At 37.3% G+C, this 25,846-nt stretch overlaps 1 pseudogene across 1 annotated transcript in view; it reads right to left on the bottom strand.

Moving 5' to 3' along the window:
* Nucleotides 1-6,659: 6,659 nt before the first annotated feature.
* Nucleotides 6,660-25,846, bottom strand: part of LOC149531690 (lysine--tRNA ligase-like) — a 65,492-nt pseudogene continuing 46,305 nt past the window's right edge. The window contains exon 13 of the transcript XR_016358694.1: nt 6,660-7,174. The product of XR_016358694.1 is annotated as a lysine--tRNA ligase-like (transcript). The remainder of the gene's footprint in view (nt 7,175-25,846) is intronic.

Here is a 25,846-nt window from a genome sequence, read left to right on the forward strand (position 1 = left end):
CTTTTTAGGTCTTGTCATCTACAAACAACATGAAATTTGACATTAAGTTTACAAAATTTAAAATTTTGCAATATTTAACAAAAACATTATAAGAAAATTTAAAGGTGTTGTAAATAATTATGAAACCAAGCATTGTAAGGAAAATTAAAGGTATTGGAAGAAAGGAAAAATCACGCTGAAAGATTTTTTAGTGCAAAATTTTGATAGATAGAGAAAAGGAATAAAGAATTTTCCACAAATGTGTTGAAAGAAAATCAAAAGCACTGCAAGTGTTTTGCAAATGAGTTGTAAAATAATTTGAAAGTGTTGCAAGATAATTTAGATGTGTCATAAGAAGATTCAAATGCGCTAGAAGACTATGTGGAGACGTTATTGTAAATTATGACTTCAAAATCTAGTTTAAAGATGAAAATCGATCAAACTTGAAGCTAGTGCCCACGGTGGGTGTTATTTTGGATACACTAAATTGCATATTCATGAAACATTAACTTGAGACTCAATTTGATAACTAAAATGAAGAACAATATGAACAATTATCAAATTAAGCTTAATCAAAACCATTTTATGTTTTCGTAACTAAAATGATTAAGAAAGTTCTTAACTAAGCACAATAGCAACAACTTCTAGAATGGAAAATCAAATATTAACATGATTCTAGATGCACAATTGAACTAAAATTGATCTAATCAAACTACAAAATTAATAATTGAGCTAAATGACTCAGTGTGATCAAATTGATTATAGTAATGTAATGGAAATACAATGGATGATTTGTTGTAAAATGGCTTAGTATTTATAGATTTTTCCAATGATTAGGGGTAGAGTCAAAGTTAAGTCAATTACTCATGGTTGAGTGACTTCATTTAAATGGTTTCAAATGAGGGGAATACCATTTGAAATTAGTGATCAATATTGCATAGCCAATTTGAGTAGTTAAGATTGTAAAGATTTTGGTGATCCATATGAGTAATGTCCTCAGTTCCCATCCCATGTGGTTTGGGAGGGATGTTAGAATTACTAATTTATTTATTTCATTTATTTTAGCAAAGTTTGCCCATGGAATGGGTTGGAATTAATATTTAATTAATTAAGTGAATTGTGTAAATAATTAAAATCAATTACATAATTACTTAACAGCTTTGATTTGATTTAATTATTTTTACTTTAACAATGAATAAATCTATATTCTTCTCATAATGATTTAATATTTAACTATTTTGATCACTTTAATTTAATTCGTTTTGATTAAATGACCTTGATTTGATTTAAGTTTGACTTTGTCATTGTTTATTTAATAACACCATGATTTAAAAATTCTATCAATTTTAGGGTGATTGAAGTAACTTGTGTAGTAGGATCTATAGGAATGTTTATACCTTGCTCATTAATACCTTGAAGACCTTGCTCATTAATATCAAGTCATTGTTCACTATAGCCTTGTTGACTATGAACATGGGTAGTATAAAGAGGAATATGAAGGGAAATAATCTCTTTAGGTAGATTAGGATTCCTATCGCTATTCCTTTCTTTATTAGGTGGAGAAGAAGAAGATGGTTTATCAAGATCTTCACATAGATACTCAACGTTATTCTTGGAGATGAATCGTTAATAAAATGTGTAACATCATAATTATGATAAATACTTTGATAATGTTGGTTAATTCTAGTGTAATCATCAACAAATAGACTTGTGTAATCAATATATTATATGCATTTTGTTAAAGATCTTGTGAAAAAATTAGAATACTGATAAAAGTCTTAAAGACATCCCTCATAAGGAAGAAAGATATTTGAAAGTCTCATAACACCATATGCAATAAAATCATGGATTATAAACATCATTAAGTGCAAATGGTATATTTTTCACCATGCGATTAATAAAGAGAAGGAAAAATATAACTACATAACTTATCACACACCAATCTAACTTAGTAAATTCCATAACAAAAATTGCCCCAACTTAGACATATAAATGAAATGTATTAGATCCAGTTATACAAAAAAGAGGTAACACTAAAATCAAAATGGAAATATCATATGTTGTATTCACCAAAATGTACACTAAGAAAATTTAGCAATGTGATTGTTCCCCTAATCTTGATTTACAATTGGAAGGAAGACATCTCAATAGGTTTAAGTCTTAAGCTATAAGAGATCCAGTGATACTTCACTGATAGAGATGATATGATGATGGAGAATAGAATGATGAATAAGAAAATATTGACAAAATTACAAAATAGACTTGGAGAAAATAGACTTTCTAGGTATGAAATTCCTTGGATTTTTTGTTCCTAGAAATACAAAGCCTGAGGCACTCTTTACCCAAGTGTTTTTCCATAATCTAGTTGTAGTTTTTTTACAAATCTTGTGCTTGTCATAGCAACTCTAGACAAGTGTGCCACCTATAACTGCACATGAAAGAAAAATGACAATTTGATAGAGAAAATCCCCTAATTGAAATCAACCTTGAGATTATTGGAAGAAATGAAAGCATGTTTTCATATAACATGGCTAGATTTGAAAAGAAAAATATGTCATACCTTGGCTATGCAAATGTCTCTTTAAATATGTTGATGTAATAGTTGACATAACATAACAACCCCAAAAGGAAAACATGAAAGATAAAATTATACGATGGATGCTCTAATTCACCCCAAAAATTTGATTGAAAAGAAGAAAAATGTAGATGTGGGTTTATCTCTTGGATAGAACACTCATTTTCTAGGCATTCAATGAGAGAAAGAAGATTGATCCATAGAGAATACCACCTTGAATTATTGAGAAGAAATCTAGATCTGTAATGCTTGAATGCTTCCTTACAAACCTTGATTTTAAATTATTGCACTTGACAATAATACATGCTTGGTAATAATGTTAACACCTCTTAAATTGATGAGATAAGGTGTTTATATACCTCTAAAAACAACTTCAGGGTTATAACTAAAGTAGGTTGAGTGTAAATCCATATATTCCAGTAAACTGCCTAATCTTCAAGGAACAAAGTGTCAATGTATATGTTCCCAAGAACATAATGTCTTTCACTCAATCAGAGCTCATAGCAAGGCCACAAGTTGCAGACAATTAGGAGATGCCAGATTATAGAGCATGGTTGATTTTGAGATCAAGACATAAAATGATGCCACAATGGTAACATAGGGCCTAGCTTATGATATAAATTATTGTCTTGGAGGAAAAGGTTGAGTAGAACACTTCGAAATAAGAGCTTACCATGATTTCAAACAAGATTGATATAATAGAAGACCTATGCGTAAATTTAAGTGTAGGTGAAGATAAATTTAAAGTCCTCTTATGAAAACACACTAAGGTGGGTGCTAAATAGTTGTGAAATTGTACACACATGTTAGGCACTTGCAATTTATACTGTATAAAATAATTAGTTAATTAATGAATATTAGCCCCTAGAAAATAAGTGGTTAAAGCCATGTCCCATATTATACCTCCATAGATTCTCCAAGAAGATTTAGTTACTAAAGCACAAATAATGAGTTCTTTTTTGTCAAACCCATTTGTGTCCACTTAGAGAATGGCACTCAGGTATATGTATGTTTGAAGGAAAATAAAACATGTTTGATAGTTACAAGTAAAAATATATATTTTTAACATACAATGAATTTGTGGGTAGACATATATCAATTCTATCAATATGAAAAAAAAATTGAGATAATATCTTAATCAATCTCAAAATAATTTAGTTTTAAAAAAATACTTTTATTAAAATATTGAAAATAGTTGATAATAATATAAATTGAATTTTTTAACTAATACTTCTTCATAGTTGTATTCCTTCAAAATAAGAAGGCAAAAACTAAATTAACAAAACTAAATTTGTTATTATGAATGATCAAACATCATTGTTGACTTTTTGATAGATCTATCCAATATTTTCTCACTTTAATGTTGAAAACATAATATTATATTATTCCATTACATGTATACCCTCATCTAAAAAAAAATTAGAAGACTATATTATATCTAAAATTATACCAATATTATTAACTAGCATAATTATATTTTTAAAAATAAATTATAGATGTTGTAAAATAAGAACTAACATATTAAGAATTGGAAAGGTTACAAGTCATATATTTTCAATAAGATTTTCATATGCATGACAACAAAGTGAATTTGTGGCTTGAGTATTTTAGATTAGAATGAAATGTAGAATCTTTAAAACACAAATTCAAATTAAATTGCATACATTTAACAAAAAGATGAGGAAAATATAGCAACCATCTCCTTTATATTGAAGTATACCATTTGAAACTTTTATAAATTGTGGAATAATCTTACAAACAACTAATATTTAAGACAAACTTCTTTATAAAATGAAAATAATACTAATATTAATAAATGATAGCTCTTTAGAATGAAAAACACACTATCTATATAAAATGAAATAATGTTAAAACAAAACATTAAATAAAGATCAAGAGGTCACTAATTATTAGTCTATCACATAAATGGGCTATAAGGCATATGACACAGAGCTTCAGCTCTATTTTTGAGGAAGAACCCATGATCAAAACATTATTTTGCTATAGGACAATTTTGAATCTCCTAGAAAATAATAGCTCTTATTTTTTTAGTAATATTTTTTTTTCATTAATCAAATATTAAATTTTCAAATTCAAAAATATCAAAAATTAAAAGAAAATTAATTTTTTAACTTGTTTTTTATAGGCAAAGTTACGCCACACCTTATTTAAATTTTGTAATTAATCTTTTTAGGTTAAGATAGACTATATAATTCATGGTAATGCTAGCTTTCAAATATTCCCTAAAAAAAAAAGCGAGTCATTCATCTCTACTTTTGAGGATGCTCCCTTCTAAATAACCCCACCCTGTACATTCATTCTAGTTAAGAATAAGAAATATCCTTTTCTTTTCAAATATGCTACAAATTATTCGTTTTCAAATATGCTACAAATTATTCTATAAGTGGTGTGATTTCCTCCAATTATTTTGCAAGGCACCAGCCTCATTTTTTTTATTTTGTTAAGTTTTACACTCTTTTAAACACAATGCCCCGTAGTAAACGGAATGTTGTACGTGCAATAATTGGTGAAATATTTCCATCGATCGGCATTTCTAAGGGCTTGTGTTGGAATGCATGGTTGGACGCTCTAAAGTTAACCAGTTTCATTGCTTCTAGTAGTAACTTCATTCCCCGCCCTCCACCAAATTCAGACCTTGAGACATCTTTGATTATGATGTGCTCCCCAACTAATATAGTAGCTACTATAGTAACTTGAACTAAGTTTCCTTCCTTCACCAGATTTTTCATTTCTTCAACACGTCATAAATAACAGAGCACAATGTTCGAGTTCTCAATGTCAAATAAATGTTTTGTTTTGTTTTTTCTCATTTTTCCCCATTTATTGTCATCAGATTTTTACAATCCATTAGAAATGCATAAGACAGTTTTTTCTACTGTGTATGAACTTTAAACATGAGTTTTCTATTCTCTTCACTCTCCTTCATCAATGGGTAACTTTATGGCCAGATATGTTGATGTTAAAAACTCACACAATCAAAATTCTAGAAAATTATCTTATGTAATTTATCATTACTGGAATATACATATACATATACATATACATATACATATACATATACATATACATATACATATATATATATATATATATATATATATATATATATATATATATATATATATATATATAGTTTAGGCAAAAGTTGAGAATGTGAAAAAATAGGTGATAATAATATTTGATAAGAAGATATTTTTCTATATCAAATTAAATTGTGATATTGTTATTAAAATTTAATTTGGTAGATTTTGAGTCGAACTCATTGACACATGTTCTATGTGCAGCAATTCATAAGAACTCGTCTTCCATGAATGAATGGAACACTAAACACTCATTGCATCTCAGTATTACTCTAGCTCAAACACACCTAACCACAGTTTCCACAACAATAAGCTCACTTGGGTTGCAATCTGGACAGCAATATCATAGAATAACATTTTACAAACACTCAGAACAAACGAGTGCAATTCATTGTATCTTTACAATTCATCATTCCATTCTCAAGTATATAATAATAAGCAACTTAACATCAGTTAAGATTTTTTTCCCTAGTATATATGGTGCCTATCACAATGGAGGAAGCTCACCTGAGTACAAATATAGTTTACTAAAATCAAAAGACACTTGAAAAAATGTTATTTAAGGCTCTCAAAGATATAAAAATGACTTTTCTAATCGACATGGTTACAGACAAAAATCAGCACATTCAATCTCTTACCATTCCTACTTTTATTTAGGGAAAAACAAACCAACCATCTATACAAAGCCTCAATATACAATCATTACATGGGGATGCAAGTGTATGTGTCCCGCCACTCTCCAACCTCACCTCCCACGGACACGAGGATCTCACCCAGTGATCCCCTGTTCTGTAAGGGAAATGGGTACAGGTGCATCCCTTCTTTTCTTTACTTTTAATCACTCACTTTCATTAGAAAAGCAGACAAAAAAGTGCATGGGGAACTCACAAGCCATCTCACTCCCCTTCTGAAAACCCTTAACATCCCAAATGGAACTCGCTCACCATTTACAAAGACTGCATAGATATTTTAGATTTTTATGTAACATTTGAACAAGGCAATCATTCTATGAAATTCCAGGAACTCAAAACAGTTCCTATATTAATATATATGAACTGCTGCCCCCGCCTTGGAAACATCGTGGAACATGGCAGTTTTACAACAATATTTCTGAACTTGAATAGTTCACGTGTCTTTTGACAATAACAAAAACAAGGCATTAAAGAAATTGAACCTCTTTTGCCGAGCACAACAAAAAAATTCCAAAAATTAATCTGCCAGCAGATTTACATCATTGCCATCGCCAAGAAAAAGTATTTAGTAACAGTCGAGTCAATTGCAAATAGTTAATTTAGCAAATTGGATTGTCAACAATAGAGAGATAAATCAACGACAAATTCCAGTTCATCTATTACAACGAACATAATAATAATTGTGCTGCTCATTTATCATTTGAGATGTGCATTATAATGCAGTTAGAATGCCAACGAAAATACAAAAATTCATCCAATACTTCTGCGCAGCATGATAGCAAATCAGCATTTTGTTTGACTTTCGACCTTTCTTGGAACACTTCAAGCTGTGAAAAGAATGCAATGTATAGTTACAATCAAGATATACATTAAGCAAAATTACATTTCTTTATAAAGGAACCACATATTCCATACAAACTTGGACACAATAAAAAGTTTTTTAGTCTCCCAAGTTAATTATTCTGAACTTCTGCACAATTCAGCCTTAAAGACAAAAAAATGGTATCAGTAACTACAATATCTGTTAGTAGCAAATTTTTTCTATGATATAGGATGAAGCAACCAATTCCTGTAGTCAAACAAGGGCATAGTGGTATAGAAGACATACTATTAGGAATCAATATTGGCCTATATGTCATTCTTTCTCAATAAAACCCAGGGACACAAACCCAACCCAAAACCCCAGAGTACCAGGTGTTGGGACATCTCCAGGACGAGTACTCCGCATACACAAGTACCCCCGCCACCGCTGGAGCTCCCACCATTCCGCGCGGGTGCTCTGAAACTCCAGTGTGGTGTGATGGTGCTTGGGGACTTTTAGACTCCAACAGTCCCTCAACAGCACCATGAATGTGACAAGGTGAGGTCATCTGCGGGAATGAAAAAGTACTTTAACATCCTACTTGAAAAGTGTTATATAAGTAGCTTGCAACTCCCTTCACCTATTGAAGATATTGTTTAATGTTTCAAATATGATTTATCACCATACAAAGCTACCAATTATTTGGATGGGCCATTATCAACAATTGGATATAAAAATTTCACTCCAAGAAATCTTGAGGCCTAGTTTATTTTGATGTAATAAATATTTGAACTTCAGAAAATTTTATTTGTAATGCGAAAAATATTTACTCAAATTCTGTAATAATTGTTTTCTGAACTAAATTATAGAATGTTCCCAATGAAACTGTACCTGGTTCACACTCGGTCTACTTGGGTCTGCCCTAGTTCAACCTAGGTTTGACCCAAAGGAACCAACCTGCTTGGCTTCTGATGGAGGAGCATCTTGGGCTTGCTTGCAATCCTGCATGTTGGAGGTGTTTTGGCGAAGTATTGTGGACTCGATCACCAAATAATGATGCTTGGTCACTGAAGGGTCTAGTTATGGCCGAGATGCTCGATCGTCGTTGGAGCTCAATGCATTTTGTGGTGCTCGATTTATGTTGGCTGCTCGACACTCTCTGTGTGCTCGGCATAAGTTGGTTGCTCGGCACTCTCTGTGTGCTCGGCATGCACTAGGAGCTCAACAGTGCTTGGGAGTTAACTGATGCTCGGCTTGGTCTTTCTAACGCTCGGCTTGGTCTTGGTTCCTGATGGTGCCAAGTTGTCTATGAGCTCACTTTTGGTATTTAATTCGTGTTGAAATCGACTTCGGGTATTTAAATTGTGTTGTAGCCGACTTGTGGCTCAACATATATTTAATGTAAGGGATTTAATTTAATTTGTAATGAACTAGGCCAACTTGTGGCTTAGTTGGATATAAGTAAGGGATGTTGGGGAGTCTTTTAGAAAGAGGAGAGTAAGTGATCCATCTTGGAAAAGAGGATGCGAACTTTGAAAGGCTAGTGGCTGAGGCTTGAAAACTAGGAGAATGTTTGGTGGGCTTGTGAGCACAAGTTAAGATTTCCTTGGTGATTTTCTTTCGGAGTTCAAGTATGGACAAGCTGGGAGTAGTGTTTGGATTGGATCTTGGGGGATCTTGCAAAACTATTATTGTAATTGTTGTTGTATTTGGCCCTAACCCAGAAGGCCTTACAACCAAGCGTATTGCATATAATCAATTGTTTTATGAATGAAGAGTTGTGATTTGGTATCACATCTTGCATTATTGTTGCATTGTTTTGGTGTTTCCGCTGTGTGGTTATTTGTTAGGCGCTTGGACATCTCCTTTAGGGATTCTCCTGCCTTGTACTACATCAAATGGTATCAGAGCCAAAGTTTTCCTAAGTGGTAGACAAATCGCCAAAGTCGAGGCAATTTGCACCAAGACATTGGTGAAGGCTGGAGAGATGGTTGATCTAGTGGAGTTGATTGATCTTCTTGATTGTGTATCTATTGATTAGGGTTTGCAAAGATTTTGGAAGATGCCTCTAAGAAGACTGGACCCTGGGGCAATTGATCATCTTAGTGATGTTGTGGAGGAAAGGATCTCAGAGAAGATTAGAGCAGAATTCAGATCTGAGATTGCATTGATGAAGAGTGACATGATTGCTGAATTGTGAGTGATTTAGGTGGTGTACCTAGGCATGTGGTTACTGAAGATGGTTATGAAGAAGTTGTTGAAGACTTTGAAGTTACTGGATCTAGTGGTGAGGACAGAACTGATCATGTGGAGAGACCCACTGGAACTAGGGTTGGTCAGTTTGCTAGACCTGGATCTCAATTGAAGCTGAAGCATAAGATGGAGGTTTTTAATTTCTCAGGTACTTTGACTCATGAAGACCTGATTGATTAGATTGGTGAATTGAAAAACTACTTTGAACTTGAGGATATTGAAGATCCACTTAGAGTGAAGTTGGCACAAACTAAGCTGAAAGGACATGTTGCTCTTTGGTGGAAAGAACTACAAAGAGACAGAGAGGAGGAAAGCGAAATGAAGATCACTAGATGGAGGTTGATGGTGACTAAGTTAAAGGCTAAGTTCATTCTTGATGATTATGAACTTGAGTTGCTTAAGAGGTTGCAGAATATGAAACAAAAGGATATGACTGTGAAAGATTATACTGAGGAGTTCTACAAGTTGACTATTTGGTCTGGGCATAGAGAATTGTCAAAGAAGAAAGTAGCTCGGTACATTAATGGTTTGAGATTCATTATTCAGGATGTGGTTGGTATGTTGAATATTTCTTCGGTTGAGGATGCTTATCAGTATGCTCTGAAGGAAGAAGTTAAGTTGAAGAGGAAAAGTCAAGGGAATGCTAGAGGGAAGGTGAAGCAAGATAGCTTGGCAAAGGCTAAATTGAGTGCAGAAGGTGAGCCAAATCTATTAGAAGGACAGGTGGAGGTGAGTTCAAAAGTAATTGTTTTAGATGTGGTAAGGAAGGGCATAGATCTTTTGAATGTCCTCGTGGTAGGAGAGGAGTTGTTGTGAATGAGGTTGTAGTCCAAGATAGTCAACCTAAGCAAGGAGAGAGTTTACTAACTCGGCGAGTACTAGTTGGTCAAAGGACATTGGATTCTTGTCAGAGGACTAATTTGTTCAAGGCTTGTTGCAAGTCTGGTGGTAAAATCTGCAAGATGATTGTGGATGGTGGTAGTACTGATAACTTTATTGCTGAGGAGATGGTTCAAAAACTTGGTTTGAAGAGAGTGAGACATCTTTATCCTTATAGGATTGGCTGGTTGCACGGTGAGCATGCTTTGGAAGTGAGGGAGCAGTGCCTTGTTGATTTCCAGATTGGGCAGTATAAGGATCAAGTGTTGTGTGATATTGTGGACATAAACAGTTGTCATGTGTTGCTTGGCAAACCTTGGCAATACGATTGCAGATTTGTGCATGATTGTGTCAAGAATGTGTTTACTATTGTAAAAGGTGGTAGGAAGCATTCCCTGATTCCTTTGCAGAATGAAAAGTTCACTACGAGAAACCTGAGTATTGGCAACCGAGTTGACTTGGGAGATCACCATTGAAAGCAGACCTGTATCACACCTAGGATGGATGAGAAGAAGCAGAAGAAGGGAAACAGTGTGCAAGTTGAAGAGTTGGAGGATATGTATGTGAAGAACCAGTTTGGGATTTATGTGTTGAATCCTAGAAGATGCTCTTCCAACTACTGAGAACATCTTTTCGCACTTGGGGTGTTTGATGCAAGAGCATTCTGGGCTTGCTTGCAATCCTGCATGTTGGAGGTGTTTTGGCTAAGTATTGTGGACTCAGTCACCAAATAGTGGTGCTTAGTCACTGAAGGGTCTAGTTGTGGCCGAGGTGCTCGATCGTTAATGGAGCTCGGCACCTTCTGTGGTGCTCGACTTATGTTGGTTGCTCAGCACTCTGTGTGCTCGACATATGTTGGTTTCTCAGCACTCTCTATGTGCTCTGCATACACTGGGAGCTAGGCAGTGCTTGGGAGTTTACTGATGCTCGGCTTGGTCTTTCTAACGCTCAGCTTGCTTTTGGTTACACTTGGTGCCAAGTTGTCTATGAGCTCACTTTTGGTATTTAATTTGTGTTGTAGCCGACTTTGGGTATTTAATTTGTGTTGTAGCCCACTTGTGGCTCAACATAAATTTAATGTAAGGGATTTAATTTAATTTGTAATGAACTGGGCCGACTGCTTAGTTGGGTATAAGTAAGGGGTGTTGATTGTCCCTCTCAAATTTTAGCACCATTTGTATGGGGTCCTTATGATCCAAAGTCTCCTGTGAAACCTATGAAACAGTTCCAATAAGAGTTTCACCATCAACACCTACAAGTTGTGGCACGCAAAAATGGAAATGTAATTTTTGTGGCACAAAATGGTTTTGAAGAATTATTAGAGTTAATTCACACCACCTCTTTTGGACTAGAAATTGTGTGAGTACATGCAAAATCTTGTCAAGTGCTGAAAATGGCAAGTTTAGAATTGAAATAAACAAAATGTGGGGAATTCCTAATGGTAGTTTAATTCCAATGCCTAAGTCTTTGGCTAGTATGCAATAGGTGCACACAATTCAGCAGTTACGGGGGTAGCATGTTACTTCTACGTGTATCTTGCATTAGAAAGTAAGGACTATGTCAGAATCAGCTTCGAGAACTTCATCCATTCACAGTTTAGCAAGAAAGGGTAGGGCAGGGGAAAGTAAGGTAGGAAGTTGTAGGAACCCCATTGCCAATTTGTTTAATGTCCACAAGATGGTTAGACAATGCCATTGGTACATTCTTCTTTACCAATGGCATCCCTTTGCATGCAGCTTGATCTCCTTATTATAAGGAGTTGATGTCCTTGGTGGCAATGGAGAAAGGGCCATCATTTGTGCCACTATCACACCCCTCCAAGATACTTTATATTAAACAGTGGTTTTGTAAATTGAGCTCTAAATGGTTTTAGCTTTAAATTAAACAATGGTTTTGTAAATTGAGCTCAAAATGGTTTTGGCTTTACATTAAACAATGGTTTTGGAAATTGTGCCCTAAATGGTTTTATTTGGAGTGAACTGTGGTTTTGTAGGTTGTGCTTGAAGTGGTTTCTGGTTTAATTTTAAATGGTTTTGTGAATTATGCCACAGGTGGTTCTGCATGAAATAATTTATGATTTTGAATTATCCTTATTTGTATAATGAATTTAATTTAATTTTAAGATGTTATGGTTAATCAAGTCTAGTACATTTAATTATTATTTTGCATTATGTATGTCTCTAAATTTACCATAATATGATAACAGACTGAATGCTATTGTACTGCAAGTGGGTGCAGGATCAATGCAGCCTCCAAAGGATGGGAAAGGTATCATCGGGAAAGATGTTTGGTCACCTTCGTAGATCAAATTTCTGGTAAGAAATTGAAATGGATATGTTCATCTTTAGCTTTGATTAATGTGCATGACTCCTGAGTCAAATTGTTACCCCCACTTGCACCATATAGGATATGTTGACCACGTATAGCTTGTAAGGGGTTCTAAAAACGTTATTAGGGTTATCCCAAAGCAAAATTTAATATGTGCCGATTTAAAATATGTATGTTTGGGTAAATATGTCAGCTATATGAACATATTTACCTATATTTCTCTGTGTGCTCGGCATGCACTGGGAGCTCGGCAGTGCTTGGGAATTTACTGATGCTCGGCTTGGTCTTGGTCCCTGTTGGTGCCGAGTTGTCTGTGAGCTGACTTTTGGTATTTAATTCGTGTTGTAGCCAATTTTGGGTATTTAATTTGTGTTGTAGCCAATTTGTGGTTCAACATATATTTAATGTAAGGGATTTAATTTAATTTGTAATGAATTGGGCCAACTTGTGGCTTAGTTGGATATAAGTAAAGCGTGTTGTGGAGTCTTTTAGAAAGAGAAGATTAAGTGATCCATGTTGGAGAAGAGGATGCAAACTTTGAAGGGCTAGTGGTTGAGGCTTGAAAACTAGGAGATTGCTTGGTGGGCTTGCGAGCACAAGTTACATTGCCCACACAAGTAAATGTCACAATAGAATTACCCAAACATAAATAGTAAATAGAATTACCCACACAAGTAAATATGTGTTATGTGAATGTTTTGACTATATGAACATACATGTTTTATATTACCACTTGCTAGCACTAAGGCATTCCGGTGTAATGCATAGCGACACACTAAGTAATGTTGATGAGAAATTGTACAGCCATAATTTATTAATGCTTAGTTAAGTCTAACTTGATCATGTCCAAGTCGCCACCTTTCGATAATCCTATTGAATTTAATTCTTTGGTTAATGGATGAGTTGTCAGGAAAGCTTGGCTCCATATATTGAAATATTTTTGGAAAACATGAAGGTAAAGGATTTTATCGGGAGAGAGGGAATCTGATTTTGGAACTTCCAAAAACAAAAATGATCCCTAGCATGCAAATACATTCTTGAAGCACGAAGGGTGGTAGTGGAAATAGTGTGCCCGCTCATTGTGAGTTAGGGATGCACCTCCTGCCAATATAATTAGGATGAGAAAACAGCTTTGAGCAGCAACTCTTCTTTCTAAGTTTGTAGTTTTGCATTCTTTACAACTGAACACTATCATGAACCTAGGAAAAATAAACGTTGCACTTTGGGTAGCTTGGGACTCAGGTGGGGATGAGATACTTGCCGAACCTTTTATGAGGAAGAGCTAATACAGACCTTGCAGTCTCTCAGCCAGCATGTCCAGGCACGTGAAATTCCAATCGCTTTATTACTTTCTTTTGAATTGAATGAACTAGAAAAGTCAAGTTGCCATCATAGTTTCCTGTTCAAAAAGGTTCTGATAATCACATCCCAAAAGAATGGAATGTTTCTGCTATTTTGTCTTGTTTATATCTGAAGTTCCAGTTTTATGCTTAAACATGAATGGAAAAATAGAAGTACAGTTAGGTGTTGCATAGTTCAAATTAAAAGAATCTTTGAAGATGAAATTAGCAGAGAGAAATTGAACCAAATCTTGATCTGGTGCTGGGCGGCATGCCCAAAGTGCCGCTCAGCTATTTCAATAGCATATAAACTTTTAGACATCCAAACTTACGTTGCATGCATTTAAGGCATTCTCTTGATCGTTTTTATGTCTCAACTCTCAACAGAAAGGACTTAAGCCAAAAGAAAAGTAATATGAAGGGTGACTAAGCTGTTAATGTTCAGACAGAACCGATGCAACCTGAAAGAATGGAAACAATAACCTTTAATGCCTTAACAATAACTCAGACTGCTTCACGTGCCATGTGTGAACTGGTTCAGTATAGGCAGTCCAACATAGCAGCAGACAAGTAGGAACTGTAACAATAGGTTCGATTTGACCAATATCTAAAGCATGATACAATAGTAATGATGTACTAAGAACATGCAGTTTATGGACGGTACTCCAGGATAGAGAATACCTATCAACACTTGTAGCAGAGCAACCTTACAAACCTACAACATTAGAAAGGTCATGCACAATGTAAGCACTAAGCCCAAGTTAGGACACCCTGGGAAAACCAACCATAAACAAGTCAGTCACTTCACATAAGCTGCAAAAGTTGATCTATGCAAGTCAGATGTAAAAGAAAAGTCTCAAATTATTCATAGCTGCAATCTAACCTAATAAGAGTAATGCTAGTGATCCAAGCTCAGTGGATACCTAGTAATTGTAGTTTAGACAATTGAATTTAGATGGTGCAAGTCGATAATGTGTGGACTGATTCCATGCTTGCCATGAGTATAAATCTTTGGCCAAGTTACACCAGAACTTGTCAGTGCTTGTCAATCTCTAATTCCCAGATACAACTTCGTCAGGAGTTACGCCAAGTTAGCAGAAGCTTTAGGGTGTAACCGACTAAGGTTGTAGGGTAACACCAATTCCAAATGACTCGATCCCTTACCACGTACTTTTCCCTTGCAAAGGACCAGGCACACTCCAACTAGAAGCGTACAAAGGAGGTTCAGGTTGATCCATGGTTCGGTGGTTAAACGCCCCAATGATAATCCCTTGGGGAGGTTTGTGAGTGCATTGATTCCATGCTTGGCCAGATAAGGGCGGTTGAGCGTGAGAGGGACCCCAATTTAGCATTGTACAATGAGCACATTCGGCCTATCATTCACTGCAGATAGAAGAAGTTGAACAATCCTTTGCACATGGTTGCCTATGCATTGAATCCTAAGTGGTACATGCCTAGGCCTAGAAGAGATACACCACAACAGGATGATGAGGTGAAGACCAGGTTCTTTAGGTGCATTGTAAGACGTCTAATGTTGAGATTGCTGGTGAGATTTGTTCAGATTGGACGGAATTTGACACTCTTACAAGCAATTGCTAATTCAATATTCATTACTAATATTTACTATCTCTAGTTTAGTAACTTCAGTTTTTCTATTAAGTGTATTTATGGCATTATGTTCAAACTTATTACATTCTAGGTTTTACTCGGATTTGGCACAGATGGGCGTTAGAACAATAGCATACAAGCACTCAATTTTGTGATGGAAATATCATATCCCACAGAGGGCAAAGATTACCAATCTAGCCAATCGATTGCTATCTCAGGTTTGTAGTTCCTCATTTTTAGAACCTATTCAAGTTCTAAATTTTATCATTTTTAATTTTAAGTTAAAGAATCATACTTTTCTGATTTTCTCACAAGAACCATTGGTTTGCTATCTCAAATTGATGAGGATGAGATTGCAGCATAAGTCAATGTAGTGCTAGTTAGTGTTTTTTTAGCAGAACTTGACCATGAGGAGTCCAATAGTTCTAGTGTAGAGGACTTTGGCTTGGGGTGATGATTAGAGGCCTCCCTTTCTTACATTTTGACATGATTTTGTACTCATTTTGGCTAAGTTGCCAGTTCGGGTTCAGTTCCAAGTTCGAAATTTGAAAACCAATTCACTGGTTTGACAAAATTTTGGAAAGGGGTTTGGGTTCGTTTGGGTTTGTTAGAACAAAAACATGTAAAAATTATTTATATATATATATATACATTTTTATGAAGCATGAGTTAAAATTAGAATGTAGCATAGAAGCATAAACACATTTAAACAACAAAAACTTTAAAACACCGTAAACAATAACATATCATAGTGATCATACCATCATATAGTAACATAGTTCAATCAACTTCAACATCAAATATTCAAAACATTTAAAATATCAAGTTCAAGTAATCATTGTTTCACGTTCATGGTTTAACTAATGGAATGAAAATCTATTGTGTCAAAGCAACACAGAGCTCTAACTTAATTTCTTATCGCCCCTCCCCTATTATCGTAAATGAGCCAGTTGGACCCGTCTCTGATTCCTACTCACTGCCTTACCCTTAAATAGTAGGGGTAGGCCCCCCCATAGAATTGTAGTGTGATTCCTTGTCCATTCAAAAAGGGTGGGGTCGAAGGGTCGGTTGGTTTAAATGATTGAAACTGAGAAAATGAACTTATTTTAGATCTTGTTTAATCTTTCCATTTTGCAATTTTATACCTAGTTTTTAGCTTCTCTTAGATTTTCACAGGTGGTTAATGATGGAAACAAATCACTAAACATTCAATTCTTGAGAAAATAATGCCAATCAGGATGCACTGAACTTGTAAAAGGGCTTTCAAAGCAAAGGCTGAGGCCAAAAGATGAGTTTGGATAAAGTAACATAAACACACAAGGTGTAGAGTTGTCTCAATCATCAAGGCCAGATGCAAGTCACAGATGACTTTGATGGAAGAGATACTCCTTTGTCATGTAATCTAAGTTGAAAGCTGACCCAAAATGGGGAATCAATTGATTCTGTGTTCCCTTATTTCGCTTGTAAGTTATGTACTAATATTTATTGGCAAGATGTCAGGGAAATGATGGGTGTAAATTCTCCTTGAGAAAGTCTTCTGAGAAGTGAATGCTTTAGAATCTATAGTATGCTTTGCTTTGTTTGTTGTTCTGTCTTTGTCCGGACAATATTATGTGTTCCCGCTGTTTGCTGGATTTCTGCTCTTTCATTGGCAGTCCCTTAGGCCTCTTGTTGGACATTAAAATTTATCTAATGATCTATCTATTAATAACACCTTTTTAGGTTACATGGACGTCAAAACATTATACAAAATTGCAAATAAAACACTTAAAAGAGAACCCTGGTCGAACCAAGTTTGAACCGGACCCGAACTTGCAACCGGTTCGAACCAGATCGTGGTTCGGAGCGGGGGGGGAGGGAAGTACCCGTGCAACCTAGCATTTTGGTATTGATTATGATTCATTATTTCATATCATGCTACTCTACTCATTATCATGATCATCTTCATGAATTACTATATTTCATATTTGAACAATGAATTTTGAACAAATAGATTAATAGAGTGTCATTGCTGAATGGTGACATAATTGTGACCGGGTCAGTTGAATTGGAAAAATGAGTGTGGAAAGCAGAACAAGGCTTTTTAAAAATTCATACATAGCAAGTAGCAGGGTAAAAGGTCTGATCCTATCAACAAAGTTTGGGGATTATATATATCCAGTCAATAATTATTTCAGGCAAGAAAACCCGGCAAATAATTATTCAATCACTTCCAACTACTGTATCTAAACTCTGATTACTAGCTGGTTTGAAAAGTATGGAAATAGAATTCAAGATCCACTTTCTCAGCCTACCCCTGCAGTCCCTCAAGGCTTCAGAAATACACATCCTTACTGGTGGAAATTTATTAACGTCAAAATATACAGTCAAACATATAGTTCTAAAGAATAAACAGAGACAACTGGAATGAGGTCTTCGAATACAAGCATGAAATGTTTATGATAGAAGTCTATATGAACCATACAAGGTATCGATCATCATTCTGATCTAAGAAGGTAATGATAAATAATTTGACTGTATATACCAAAAGATAACATCCACATCAAACATGACAACCGCACCTAATTGGAGGATTCAATAAAAATATAATTAAGCAGCATACAAGCGTTGACATCAGCAGGAAATACGAGTCCAGACAGGATGAGGGAATATGAGGGTCCAAATAATGCTTAAAACCTGTATGCAACATCAATATGGTTGAAAGAAAAGTAACGATAAAACCCAGATTTAAGAGTACCAATCAGCGATAAAGAGGTTTGGCGTATCCAGTATTATCATTATCAAGACACTGCACATTAACTATGACCGGTGGCAGAAAGGTTTGGATATTTACGGCATCATAAGGCTATCAAAAGCATCTTCTCCAAGTCCAAATATGTAGCTGTGCATACAGTGCAGGATCATTGCAACTCAAACATCTGCGAATGTATAAAATCTTCAGAGGTGATTGGAAGGAAGTAACGAAGGCAATATAGCAACGCTGAAGTGTGGTTCGTCTTTTGTGGTCGCTATAAACAACATAACCAATTATCAACCAAACATATGGATTATGCATTATAACGCAAAAGACATAATAGTTTATGTTACGAAGAGGTGGGATTAATTAATAAGAAGAGGAATATGACTTTTTGAAAGGTCACAATTTTAGAAAAATAGGATATATAGAGGGGCAGAGATTATAAACCACATTATTCGAAAAAGAACCATTTATAAATATTTGTAGGAAGGAATAAGGAGCAAAAATATGGCTTTGTAATATGAATTCAAATATTTGTAATAAAATAGAAGGCCATTTATTTATTTTCTAAAAGGCGAGGAGATTTAAAGTGCAGTTGATTCGTCCTTTATAATCATTTTTGAATTCTATAAACAATTTTGGTCAGATAAGTGGACAAGGTTATCTATGGCATTTTAAACTCGATCATCACAAATATTGTGAAAAATTTAATTGTTTCTGAATCTGTGTCCAATCTGTCTCCCCGACCTTAGGAATTAAAGCACAATCTGGACTAGTTTAGAATTGTGTATATATATTTGATCTGTCACCTCTTGATTATTAAACTATTTATAGTTTATGTGCATAGAACATCATAAAGTTGTACGTTATAATCTTCATTGTAGTTGACTTTGTTGCCCGAATAAGCCAAAGCACTAGTCTTTTTATCATTGAAGTATTGGATTTATATTTGAAGTCGTAAAATCTATAACTTCCTTCTTACACACCTCAAATCCATTGTTAAAAAACTTATACAAAACATTCATTTCAAAACTATAATGTAACTCCATGTTAATCGAGTACAACGACCTTGCCAGTCGAAGAACTCCCAAAGCTTAAATTTTCTATAGAAAAGCTCTAAACCAAGTGATCAGGTTCGAGGAGAAGATCTACCTGCCTAGTGTAGCAGAGCTTGAAGTGCAAGGGAATCAAGGTGATTCTTGTTTGTTGGCCTGAACTAATTGTGGAATCCTATTGGAGAAGTAGCAAGCTCTTGGATTTCCAATCTATGGTTTTGGGAACCAACAAAACTAACTTACTTCTTGTTACAAGCTAGAGTTGTCGTTGCACCAAAAGACCCTGTCAGTGCTTGATACCACTATACTTATAGAAAACAGAAAGCAGTTAAGCCATGTGATGAAACCCTAAGGGGAACGTCGGTGTTTAGTCCAACACTTTCATCATTATGTTACATTGTTACTCTTTTGGTTATTCAAAAGTTTTGGTTTGTGTTGCAATTTTTCCATCTCAAGCATTTGGTCTATTATACTGTAAGTGTGAGGCCTCGCTCTGATCCATCGTATCACATCTGATACATTTTATTTTTGACATATTATGACTCAATGTGTTTGAGACACTAATGTGTTAATACCTTAATTATGCAATTAGTGATGATTAAATATGTGTGCAGAAATGAGAAAAGTTATTTAAATGAAAATTTTAATGTTTTAACCAATGTGATTATGCAAATGTGGTTTTAAAATATGAATGTGATGTTATCGAACTACTGATATTCGAATTGAGTGTGCAGGATAATTAACCATGGAATTAATAGAAGTATAGGTAATTGACCCTATGTGCAAACTGTAACACTAAGGTTGAATCCAATAAAGTGATTCGAACCTCGTTGTCTAGTGTTTAATTTGTATCATAATCGGAATGTATGCATCATTCTGTATTTTGTGACATGTCAAATGTTATGTAAAAATAAATCTTATGGTGTCACTTGACACCCATCATATGCATATGTGGACTAACATATCAGTTTAGGGTTAGCAAAGTAACCCATCAATCTAAGACTGATTAGTTAGTAACCTAAATTAGTTCCCCTTAATTAGGGTTTAGTGGAAAGGTTACATCCTTAGGGTTTTTGAAGATCAAATATTTCAAGCCACTCGTATAGGTCATAAATTGATCCTAAAAGCCAAAATTAATGCAATTCAAGTGCCCAAGTGGTATGTGTATGGGCTAGGAACTTTTTCAACCCTTCTAGAACTTCCTAGCAAAATGGCGAGCGAGAGCGAAGGAAGCAATGTTTTTCAAAAATTGAATTTAGGTAAGGGCGGGACTCTGCAGGAATGTCGAGATCGGATCCCTGGTCTGGAACACGGGTCATAGGCGGGGGATGGACAGGCATCTTCTGGTACTAGGTACCAGTCGGAGATCCTAGATGGGGACCCAGTTATCCCCCCCAAGGAGCCTCTACTCTGGTTGGCAAATTTCTGGGGCCGAGACCTAACATAGACAATGTAAGGTCCTTCATCAAGAAGAATTGGGCTCTGAAAGGTCATGTCTCAGTCACGGCAATGGCGAAGGGTTTCTTGTCTTTTGCTTTTTCATGCATGGAAGATATGTCCAACATCCTCTGTGAGGGACAGTGGGCTATTGGTCGCTCCACCCTGGTGCTCCAGAAGTGGACCTCCAATCTGAACTTGAACGACTTTTTTTGTCCAAGCCCCTGTCTATAGGCTAGATTACCTAAGTTGCCTTTAGAGTTTTGGAACGAAGATGTTTTTGTGGGGCTTGCAAGGACTTTTGGTGAACTCCTATCTACAGATCCGATCACTGCCTCCAAGCGCCACCTCAACTATGCTCGCATCTGTATTGGAGTCAGGGAAGGCACAGACATGCCTGCATTTGTGGCCTTTCACTCTAAACTTGGAGTGCACATTCAAAAACTGGTTTATGAAACTATTCCTTTCGCCTTCTTTCTCTGCCTGAAGGCAAGTCACAAGGCCAACCAGTGCCCTACGGTGGTCAAGCAGAAGACGATGGTCCCCTGTTACCTCAGACAATTCCAAGAAGCTTCCTCCTCCCCCTCGCCCAGCAGCCAAGGGGAAGAAGAAACTGATCTGGAGGCGTAAACCATCTAGGTCTTCAGAGACGTGGATTAGCAAGGTAGTTAAGCAGATTACCCCCGGGCAGATTGACACCATTTTGGAGGATCAAGCCCACATTGATCCTGTGGTGGAATCCCCTGATGCAGAGGACGGTCCTGAGGCGGTAGGGTTAGAGCAGAACGGCTAGAGGCAAGAAAAACCCTGCTCTAAAGAGAACATTGGTCAGAGGATTGAGCCCCCCTGTTCAGATGGTAGGCTGGACTCTCCTCAGAAGATCTCCCCAAGGCCTATGGTCCCCCTGACCCGACCTCTGGGTCCGGGTTCTGATCAGGCGGAGACTATGCTAGCTCTTAAAGGATAGGAGGCAAAACTCCTTCAACTTATCAACTCTTCCCCTAACCAGGTTGCTCATTGGGAAGAGTGGATAGACAGCTGCTCTCTGGACAATCTAGATGGCTGGTGTATGAAGAAAAAATATCATAGGAAGCACCAACCTCATGACCTCCCCTCGTTGTCCCCAACGACAACCAAGAGCAAGGTAAAGGCTGATGTTGGGATAACTCCCAAGCAACCTGATAAGAAGAAATCAAACCAGCTATTGCAAGAAGAAACCAAAAGAAACCTGGCAGACAGGAGCCAGAGAACCATCAAGGAATTCTCAGAAAGCAAGAAATGAAGGTCATTTCTTGGAACATTAGGGGCCTTAATGGAGCCCATAAACAGGAACTTATCAGAAATTTGATCAGAGATCAAAGACCCGATTTTTTGCTGATCCAAGAAACTAAGATGAAAAGGAATCTAGTTAATAAGATTTCTTTTAGTAAATCCATGAACAGTGAAGCCACGGATTCAAAAGGAGCCTCGAGAGTGGTGATGATTCTTTATAACAGTAGGGCATTCAAGTTGTCCCCCATTTTTGTTGCAAAGAATGTTCTCCTTTGCAAGGTGTCCCATATCCATACTGATGACTCTTGGTTCATTTTAAACCTGTACGCCCCTAATTCAGTAAGGGAAAGGAAAGCTAACTGGGACAAGATCTCAGTGTTCTTTGCCAACTACAATATTAACAAAGGGATAGTTATGGGAGATTTTAACTCTCCCCTCACAGATGGTGAAAAAAGCAAACATCTTGCCCCGGATCAGAACAGCAAGCTCGACCTCTCCAACTTCATCCTCAACCTGGCTTTCATGGATCTGGACCTCATGGGGGTAAGATTCACTTGGTCTAACAGAAGAGTTGGTGGGGAATGCATCCAGGTCTGTCTTGACAGAGCTCTCATCTCTCCTGGGTGGCTACAGACTCACTCTTGTAGACTCTCCCTTCTCCCCAGAATTGGCTCTGACCACTCTCCTATTTCTCTCTCTGTTAGCCCCCTGGCAGTGAAAAGGTCTTTCCCCTTCCGTTTTGAGAAAATGTGGATTTCCCACCCGGATCTGGAATCTAAGATATCTTCCTAGTGGGATATTGAGGTTGAAGGCACCGCAATGTTCAGGGTTGCCCAAAAATTGAAGAATGTGAAAAGAAACATTAAAGTTTGGAACAAGTCCGACTTTGGTCACATTTTCCAGGATAAAGACGAAAAGACAGACCAGCTCTGTATCATTCAGGAAGAAATTCAGCACAATAGATATAATGACAAGAACAGGCTGGAAGAACCAGCCATCCTCTCTGACCTCCACAACATAATATCTAAGGAAGAACATTATTGGAAACAAAGATCTAGAGTCAGTTGGCTGAAAGAAGGTGACCAGAACTCTTGTTTCTTCCATTTGACCATGCTCAAACATCGCACAAACAACAAGATCGTAAGCATTAAGAAAGGCCAAGACCTTCTTTCCAAGGAAGATGAGATTGCGAATGAAGTTGTTCAGTTCTTCTCATCCCTCCTCTCCAAGGACCCCTCTCTGTTGGCGATTGATCAAGCTGACATTCTGTCGGCAATCCCTTCATTACTGCAACTGCACCACAATTCTATGCTGAAAGCTATCCCCTCCCAGGAGGAAATCCTCCAGGCTCTCAACTCTCTTCCGGGGGACAAAGCTCCTAGCCCGGACGGTTTCGCGACTTTCTTTTTTCAAACCTACTGGGAGGTGGTCAAAAGGGACGTTACTAAGGCTGTCCAAGAATTCTTTGGGGCCAAAAACCTTTTGAAAGAGCTCAACGCCACTTTCCTGGTTCTCATTCCTAAGATTCTGAGGGCTGATACGCTGGACAAGTTCAGGCCTATTAGTCTTTGCAATTCCTTTTACAAAATCATCTCTAAGGTTCTTACCACCAGACTCCTCAACATTCTCCCCCTATTTATCTCCCCCCAGCAGACTGGTTTTGTCCTTGGCAGGCAGATTCTTGACTCTATTGTCACGGTTCACGAGGTCATCCACTCTCTGGAGGCTGGCAAGAAGGAAGGCTTTCTGCTAAAGTTGGATATGTCTAAAGCCTATGATAGGGTGGATTGGAATTTTCTCTTGGCGATCCTTCAGGCATTTGGTTTTGATGCTCAGGTATGCAAGATTATCTCTCAACTTGTCTCCTCTCCATCTTTATCTGTTTTGGTTAATGGCTTCCCCTCTCTTTTCTTCTTCCCTTGGAGAGGACTGAGGCAGGGTGACCCCATCTCCCTTGTTCTCTTTTCATTATGGCTGAATGCCTGGGAAGACTCATCCAGAGGAAACGTCAGGACAGGAGTTTGCAGGGTCTCAAGCCCTCTTCGGGCCCCTCTACCTTCTCTCACCAGCAATTCGTGGATGACACCATCTTGGGGGGAGAAGCTACTATCCGTGAAGCCAGAGCTTTCAAGGGCATTCTGAACACCTACACCAGGGGTTCAGGCCAAGCTATTAACTAGGAGAAGAGCTTAGTTTTCTTCATCAACACCCCTTTGGAGAGAAAGAGGAAAATTGCTCAAATTTTGGGAAGCGGCATTGGATCCCTGCCAGCCAATTATCTTGGCCTGCCCTTGGGCTTCAGACCCCCGAACTCCTTCTGGAACAGCATCATTGATAGATTCAATAAGAAACTTGCTGGATAGAAAGGGGCTACCCTTAGCCAAGCTGGCAAGTGTACCCTGGTGAAATCCATTTTCCAGAACCTCCCCACTTATGCTTTAAGCCTCTTTGGAATCCCTGCCAAACATGCGGATAGAATGGAGAAGATTCAGAGGGACTTCCTTTGGTCAAAGGTTGATGACCATAAGAGATATCACCTTGTCGCCTGGGATCTTGTCTGTTTCCCTAAATGCTATGGACGTCTAGGCATCAAAAAGATTAAACACCTCAACAACGCCCTTTTGGCCAAATAGCTATGGCGTATCTTTCAAAGCACCGGTGTTTGGAGGGATATCCTAACCGAAATATCTGAGAAGTCAACCCTTTAACTTCCTGATAAAAGAGACCGAGATTCCCCAGGGGTCCTATATCTAGAATGGGATCTCAAAGGCTAGACCCCTGGCCAAGTCAAAGGGAAAATGGAAAGTTGGCAAAGGGGATAATATCTTATTCTAGCAGGACAACTGGACTAGTGAGGGACCTCTTATCAACCACCCCATTTATGGAAGATGGGCAAAACAGTGCATTGAAAGTTATGGTAGGCAAGTCAGTGATTACAAAACTAGTCAAGGTTGGCAGGACCTCACTGAGCTATCCCCGGACCTTATCCCTCTGATGATTTTATTGAATGCCACCCCCATCAACAACAATAGGGACTCTGTCATTTGGGGTGATAACTTGGATGGGCTTTTCTCTGTAGCCTCTGGCTACTTCTCCTTATGGGCCAGAATGGAGAAGCCATTGTGGGCCAGTGCCTGGATTTCTGGCCTCACTCCCAAAATTAATATCTTTTTCTGGCTACTACTGCAAGACAAAATTCTTACCTGGACAATTTAGCCAAGAAAGGCCAATTCATCCCCAATAGGTGCAACCTTTGCAAGCTTAACCTGGAATCGGTAAATCACCTATTCATCCTCTACCCCTATTCCTCTAAGGTGCGAAATCTTTTGACCAAGCATCTTGGCTTCAGCTAGTGTCCCCCTGACAACATCCAGGACTTCTTCTACCAGTGGAGAAGCCACCACTCTGTTTTGAATACTCAGCTTTTTAGCTCCTGGATTCTCCCACACTTTTGCTGGGGAATTTGGAAAGAGCGCAACAACCGAATCTTCAGAGACAGAGAGGTTCCTAAGTCCATAATTGCTGAGAAAATTGAAGGTCTAACTATGGAGAACTTTGCCATCACAAAGGGAGGAAACATCAAGGAAGGAGGGAATAGTAAAGCTAGGAAGAAAGACAGGGACAAGAGAAGACAGGAAGCAAGATGGTCCTTCCGCCCTGAGGATTGGCACAAAGCCAACTTTGATGGGGCGGCTAAGGGGAATCCTGGACCGACCAGTAGCGGTGGCATCATCAGAAATTGTTCGGAAGGAGGAATTGCGGCTGTTTCTTTCCCTCTTGGTCACCAG

The sequence above is a fragment of the Cupressus sempervirens genome, chromosome 11 (genome assembly GCF_028749045.1).
Source record: "Cupressus sempervirens isolate cs-2001-9-10 chromosome 11, ASM2874904v1, whole genome shotgun sequence".
Classification (NCBI taxonomy): Eukaryota; Viridiplantae; Streptophyta; class Pinopsida; order Cupressales; family Cupressaceae; genus Cupressus; species Cupressus sempervirens.